The sequence below is a fragment of the Triticum aestivum genome, chromosome 4A (genome assembly GCF_018294505.1).
Source record: "Triticum aestivum cultivar Chinese Spring chromosome 4A, IWGSC CS RefSeq v2.1, whole genome shotgun sequence".
In the NCBI taxonomy this organism is placed as follows: domain Eukaryota; kingdom Viridiplantae; phylum Streptophyta; class Magnoliopsida; order Poales; family Poaceae; genus Triticum; species Triticum aestivum.
In genome coordinates this window covers 562388741-562396289 of record NC_057803.1, presented here as the reverse complement: position 1 = coordinate 562396289, position 7549 = coordinate 562388741, and the positions used below count along the sequence as shown (strand labels likewise).

Sequence of the window (7549 nt, the reverse complement as noted above, 5' to 3'; positions counted from 1 at the left end):
ATAACACAAAGATCTAACGTGATTCATTCACAATCCTAATTAAGTTGCCAATCCCTCCGTCTCTCATAATATAAGATGTTTTTGCAAGCTAGGGAGTAGGATAAATGAAACTACCCACCAGTTTGTAACAAATCGTCCTATATTAGTTCTCGGCACAACCTTCCTCTCCCTTGGCAACTCAGCCCCAGCTGCCGGCACAACCTGTTATGAGCACAGCCTTTAATTGAATCTTGTACAAAGTGAAGTGATCGATTTTTTCTTGCCTTTGTTCTCTTCTCTAATAATCTAGTACTCCCTCCATTCCATAATGTAGTGCTTTCTCTATCCATATGTTTCAACTTTGACCGTAAATTTAACTATCAAGACCGATTGCGGCGGGAGCAAAAATTATATCAGTGAATTCGTATTCGAAAGAAGTTTTCAATTATATAATTTTTTCTCCCGCCGCAGTTGGTCTCGTTGGCTAAATTTATGGTCAAAGTTGCATCTCGGGAAGCACGAACGCACTATATTTTGGAATGGAGGGAGTACTACTCAAGTGCATGCATGACTGATCCGTAGATGCAAAGTTTGTTATTTTAGGGGACAGAAGGGATGTTCTCTTCTCTAATAATCTAGTACTACTCAAGTGCATGCATGACTGATCCGTAGATGCAAAGTTTGTTATTTTAGGGGACAGAAGGGAGGGGATTAAGGATTAACAGGGAGATTTGACACCTGGCAAAAAAATCATAGAGATCCGTCGTGATTCTCAATCATATTTAGCCAGAATATACATGGAAACCTCCTACCTACCTGGCTTTATTAGAGGGGTGGAGTTATTAGTTAGGAAACGTAACAAATACTACATTAATTCTCCAGCACAGATGCCTCCTAGTAATCAGGCACTCTTCAACACACATCCTCGTTTATCCTAAAAAAAACACACACACACACACATCCTCGTTCAATTGCTGCCATCGCTCCGCCTCCTCCCTCCGGTTCCATCCATCCATTGGCTGTCGCGCGCGTCACGCGGATCGCCATCCCATCCGACGACTCTGCACGCTCGTTGTTGGCCAAGTCTTCTCTATAAATGTACGGCCCTTTGCTCTGTGTTGACCCTTGATCTGTTGCTCGTGCCCCACAAGTTCCCCTCCTCTGTTCCTTCAACCAAGCGCCACCACCACCACCCCTTGTTTCTCCCCACAACATGTCGAGGGTTGCTCGGCCGGTGAGCGGCACCAAGTTCCTGTCTCGGCGAGCGGCCACGTCCGGCCATAATCGTTGTGGTTGCTGCCTAGCACTGTACGACTACACCTTTTCTCGATCTAATCTAACCTTCCTTAAGGAAATCATGACATGGCACCAGTCGATCTGATGAGCTGACTTGTATGTGAACCTTTTGATGGCAGAGATGAGATGCTGACACCAAGTCGCGGGACAACAGCGAAAAATCCGCACACTAGGCGAGATATGGATGGAGTATGTTCCTGCAAGGGTGCCGACGGGTGTTTGTTTCGGAAGATTCAGCACAAACTAGTACAAGCAAAGGTTAGTACGGAAGTAATGTATGCATCATTGTTTCGGTTTTCCAATGCTTCCTTCTTTGCATTGGTAAAGATGTTTTTGCATTTGCCACATGTCTTGATCTTAGAGTTGTAGACTTATTCAGTACTAGTTTCAATAGTTGTAAAACAACACAACAGTGTAGTGTCATGCAGATGTAGTATTAATCAGATCCTCAAATACAGCATGCAAATTCTAGTGGTGATTGATGTCTGAAAAGCATCTCTTTAGGTCTTGCTTTGGTTCATTACCTCGGTTCATTATTGTTCTATATTGCACAAATGGTGCAGGTCCTATATCAGCATATTTCCTACTTAACTTGCTATCATCTATGTTTCGATCAAATTCTCCATCCCCTTGTATTTACCTAACCAGCTAATTAGTTTTGTCCTCTGAATCCTGTGATAGACCACGTAATATATACATCGGAAAAGGGAAAGGAAAATATAGATGAGCGGAGCTGGATGATCTTATAAATAAACAATATACGTTGATGCCACAAAGAATTTACTACTGCTTCCATCAGTATGTGTTTTTCCTGCTCTATTGACAAAAGATTTCTTGGAAAAGACTGGTTGAATGGTTATAGTAGTAATCTTGGGCCCAATACACATTCTGCAGTGAGGATGACACGGCAAAGAAGTCTAAGTCAGCTGATCTAGAGATGTAGTGCAACTTATGTGTCAATCACTTTTATATTTTAGTGAAGGAAAATGGTTGGACCTTGGATAGATGACACGTCTGGTATTGATTCAACAGTGATTGCTTGATATAGGCAATGTATTTGTTCCTGCAAAACATCATCTCTTGAATGTTTTCTTAATGTTGAATTCCTCCACTAATAATGTAGTGTTGTTGTGGGTGCATTCCGTTCCGATGCGTTATGCTGCCGAAATTTCTAGCCGAAAATGTATGAAGGTTGCAAAAACTTTTACAACAACATAACATAGCTGAAAACAATAAGTTTAATCACTATGACCCTTCATTAAGGTTTATTAAAAGTCCTTCAGTAATTTTAAATGTCTAAATGACACTTTTTTTGCGGGTGTAAATTATACTTGTTTTTAGGCAATGCTTTCACATTCCAGGATTTTATCTAGATTCATTACAACTGCAGTTGCCTTCTAACACAAGCTTGTTAATGTTTCCTTTTTTTTTTCATTTGTCATCTTTTTTTGCGGTCAGATATGCGCAAGTAATCGGACACTAGCTTGGCCTATCTTGATGGTACCAAACTGCACTCTAGAACACTAGCTAGCTCTATTAGGTATCTCTTTGGTGGTATTATTACAACATTTTGTGTCGTCCCTTTGGCTTGTCTTTTTTTTTTATCTTTGGTATTGCTTAATGAGCTTTCTTTTGTTGCTTTGACGATGTGGTAGAATGCCATGAGAGGTAGTTGCTGTATATTGCATGAGGGAAGACGTTGAGCTTCTATTTTTCCTTCACGTGTAAATTGACCTCTTAATGTGTGCATTCTTGTAATGGCATGTAGTGGTTGCCCCAACTTGCGCTCGAAATAAAAAACCTCCCCAACGCGTTATGCTGCCGAAATTTTAATTGAAAATTGCCCCAACTTGCTTTGGGGCGTTTAACGCAAAATCATAGGCCTTGTTTGTAAGAAAACAAAAGGTTTAGGTTGCTTAACGCAAAATGAATGGCGCAGAGGGCAGTTTTGCCCGCGCCGACGACTAGCGATACTACAGGGTGGATTTTATTCTTATGATTGGACTGCTTAATTTCTTCACAGAATCCAATTGACTAGCACTGGACACAAAGTGGTATTAACTCAACTGTACTTGTAGAGTGGCAGATTACATGAGCCGAGCATGACGCTGGCAGAAGAGGAACAAGCAAGTCATACCAGTTTGTTATTAAAAAAATAACATAGGAAAAATGTTTTAAAGTTCAGAACTTTTTGGAAATCCCAAACATTTTTTAGAATTAAACATTTTTTGGGGCGTTTTCGCGTGGGACCCCCATCAGTCCGACGTGATAGGCACGCCCGGATGCCTCCATATCTACCTCATATTTGACTGGATATGAGAGGTGTCGATCAGTCCGGGCGTTTGAGGCCCAATTGAGCGCTCGTGTAGATCGGACTTTTGTGACTGGTCAATAATTAACCGGGTGGGCTGTCTGGACGTTTGAGGCTGGCGCCGGCCATGCTCTTAGCCCATGCGCTGCGGTTGCGATCTCACCAGGCATACATGCATGGGCATGTGAACGTCTGACTGAAATGTTCTCTGCCTCCTATGGCGGTAAGAGATGCTTATTATGTTCATCGACAAGGTCACGGTGCAAGTCTAAAATATTCCTTCCGTCCCATATATATAAGTCTTTCTAAAGATTTCATTACGAACTACATACAGATATATATAAACGTAGTTATTAATCATTCACCACACATACATATTGACGGTGCAGATTTCCGTCCATACTTCGGAGGCAAAAACAAAATTTCCCTAGTATAAAAGATCCTTTAATTCAGAGAAGCTCTTCAAGCATATGAAGCCTGTCACAGGGGCTAAAAGGCTTTCTTCCTTGCCTACCAAGACGCATCGCCGGCCAATCATTCCTTTGGTCACGGTTGGAAGGAAGCCGCAGAGCGACCATTTTGTGATGTCGGCGTCGCGCCACAAATAAGGCAGGCAGGGAGGCAGGACGCTCCTACCCCTAGCCAAAGGCAGCTGGTCCCTGCTCCGCCCGTGCAATGGTTCCTGAAACAGTAACACACGACGCGAAGCGGGGCGTCCCTTTTTTTGTTAGAGAAGCCGTTCGCTCCCGGGTCGCTGGCCGTGTTAAATGGGCTGTGGCTGTCCTTCCTCCCCCGTCACTCCGGCCGAGGTGTGCTTCACGCGCGCACTACCGGAACAGGGCTCGATGCCGATGGCCGCAAGTATGCCGACGGCTACCGTCGGCCTAATCCAGACTATGCCGACAGCTGGCCCCAGGCCGTTGGCGTACAACAGCCGTCGGGCTATCCCAGTGTACGCAGACGACCCCCGTCGGCAAAGAACGGCCGTCGGCATAGACGAATCTATGCCTACAGCTGCCGTCGGCATATACCGGCTGTCAAAATAGCTACGGGCCCGGCGACCACGCCATTGATAGGCGGCTAACGGCGTCAGATTTATGCCGATGGCGGGGACGGTCGGCCGTCGGCATAGATACGAACGCCACGTCATCGATCCAAAGCGCACCGACCAAGGCCTACGTCGACGGCAGCCGTCGGCATATATGCTACGTCATCGATCCGCACCGCGCTGTCTATAGGAAGGGGACTTTGCTCCCAAGTGTATATATATATATATATATCGGATGACCTACCACAACCGGGTGGTGTTGTGGCATGTCCGAAGAGGCGGCACGCCTCTCCGGGACGTGGCCCCCCTCACGGACAGCGCCGTAGCCGGCACCTGGAGGGGGGAAACGGACGCGTCGGGTCTACACGGAGGGGATGTAGCCGGTTTGGCCCGGATGTTGCTCCCAGGTGTCCCTCTGTGCTGACCTGACACAACCGGGTGGAGAGGCCCACTGGTCAAAGCCCATCCGTGGGAAGTCAAAGGGCTAGATCTCGTGGTCAACCGCTCCAGGGTTAGGCGGGACGGGGCCCTGGGGGTAGCAATGCCATTGGAGCATCACGCCGGCCCCTCATACATGCGGGGTGGTGTGGTGGCATGTCCGAAGAGGCGGTACACGTCTCCGTGGTGTGCTCCCCCCTCACGGACGGCGCCGCCGCCGGCACTTGGAGGGGGGAAACGGACGCGTCGGGTCTACACGGAGGGGATCTTGTTGTGGGTTTGGCCCGGATATTGCTCCAAAGTGTTCCTATGGGCTGACCTAACACAACCGGGTGGGGAGGTCCATTGGTCAAAGCCCGTCCGTGCAAAGTCAAAGGGCTAGATCCCGTGGTCAAACGCTACAGGTTAGGGCGGGACAGGGGCCCTGGGGGGTAGCAATGCCACCGGAGCGTCGCACCGGGCCCTCATACATGCGGGGTGGTGTGGTGGCATGTCCGAAGAGGTGGCACACGTCTCCGGGGTGTGCCCCCCCTCACGAACGCCGCCGCCTGCACTTGGAGGGGGGAAACTGACGTGTCGGGTCTACACTGAGGGGATCTTGCTGTGGGTCTGGCCCGGATGTTGCTCCAAAGTGTTCCTATGGGCTGACCTAACATAATCGGGTGGGGAGGTCCACTGGTCAAAGCCCGTCCGTGCAAAGTCAAAGAGCTAGATCCCGTGGTCAAACGCTACAGGGTTAGGCGGGACGGGGGCCCTGGGGGGTAGCAATGCCACTGGAGCATCGCACCGGGCCCTCATACATGCGGGGTGGTGTGATGGCATGTCCGAAGAGGTGGCACGCGTCTCCGGGGCGTGCCCCCCCTCACGGACGGCAATGATACAGTAGTAGACGTTCTGCGGTAACGATGCGGCGTGAATATTATTAAATACTCGGAGCGCGATAAAATCATGAGTTTTTTTTGCACGACGTGGGCACGTGTGCTATAGGAATGATGGTATTTTTTCATAATTTTTGGTGATGAAGAAGTATCCAAAAAATTCCCTCTACGTGGATTGCCCTTCGCGCGTCTACGACTGTGGCCGGCGGCCTCCGGGGGCTAGCATGCCGCCAAATCTTGTGTAGGCGGCCTCTCACAAGTCTAGAAGTGTTGTGGCGGTTGCAAACGCCCGACACGCGTGTCCGGGGTGTGCCCCCCCTCACGGACGGCGCCGCCGCCGACACCTAGAGGGGGGAAACGGACGCGTCGGGTCTACACGGAGGGGATCTTGCTGTGGGTCTGGCTCGGTTGTTGCTCCAAAGTGTTCCTATGGGCTGACCTAACACAACCGGGCGGGGAGGTCCGCTGGTCAAAGCCCGTCCATGCAAAATCAAAGGGCTAGATCCCGTGGTCAAACGCTACAGGGTTAGGCAGGACGGGGGCCCTGGGGGTAGCAATGCCACCGGAGCATCGCACCGGGCCCTCATACATGCGGGGTGGTGTGATGGCATGTCCGAAGAGGCGGCACGCGTCTCCGGGGCATGGCCCCCGCTCACGGACGGTGATGACACGGAAGTAGACGTTCTGCGATAACGATGCAGCGTGAATATTATTAAATACTCGGAGTGCGATAAAATCATGAGTTTTTTTGCATGACGTGGGCACATGTGCTATAGGAACAATGGTATTTTTTCATAATTTTTGGTGATGGAGAAGTATCCAAAAAATTCCCTCTACGCGGATTGCCCTTCGCGCGTCTACGACTGTGGCCGGCGGCCTCTGGGGGCTAGCATGCCGCAAAATCTTGCGTAGGCGGCCTCTCACAAGTCTAGAAGTGTTGTGGCGGTTGCAAACGCCCGGCACGCGTGTCCGGGGTGTGCCCCCTCTCACGGAGGGCGCCGCGGCCGGCACCTGGAGGGGGGAAACGGACGCGTCGGGTCTACACGGAGGGGATCTTGCTGTGGGTCTGGCCCGGATGTTGCTCCAAAGTGTTCCTATGGGCTGACCTAACACAATCGGACGGGGAGGTCCGCTGGTCAAAGCCCGTCCGTGCAAAGTCAAAGGGCTAGTTCCCGTGGTCAAACGCTCCAGGGTTAGGCGGGACGGGGGCCCTACGGGGTAGCAATGCCACCGGAGCATCGCACCGGCCCCTCATACATGCGGGGTGGTGTTGTGGCATGTCCGAAGAGGCGGCATGCGTCTCCAGGACCTGGCCCCCTCACGGACGGCGCCGCCGCCGGCACCTGGAGGGGGGAAACGGATGCGTCGGGTCTACACGGAGGGGATGTAGCTGTGGGTTTGGCCCGGATGTTGCTCCCAGGTGTCCCTCTGTGCTGACCTGACACAACCGGGTGGAGAGGTCCACTCGTCAAAGTCCGATCGTGGAAAGTCAAAGGGCTAAAATTCGTGGTCAACCGCTCCAGGGTTAGGCGGGACGGGGGCCCTGGGGTAGCAATGCCAGCGGAGCGTCGCATCGGCCCCTCATACATGCGGGGTGGT

At 50.4% G+C, this 7549-nt stretch overlaps 1 long non-coding RNA gene across 2 annotated transcripts; it reads left to right on the top strand.

The window, feature by feature from the left end:
* The first annotated feature begins 953 nt into the window (after positions 1-953).
* Positions 954-3102, top strand: LOC123082313 (uncharacterized). Of its 2 annotated transcripts, XR_006439006.1 has the most exons (3): positions 954-1287; positions 1395-1533; positions 1957-2378. It is a non-coding gene; the product is annotated as an uncharacterized lncRNA (long non-coding RNA). The 2 variants fall into 2 exon arrangements; XR_006439005.1 differs by having other exon boundaries at positions 1395-3102.
* The last annotated feature ends 4447 nt before the right edge of the window (positions 3103-7549 follow it).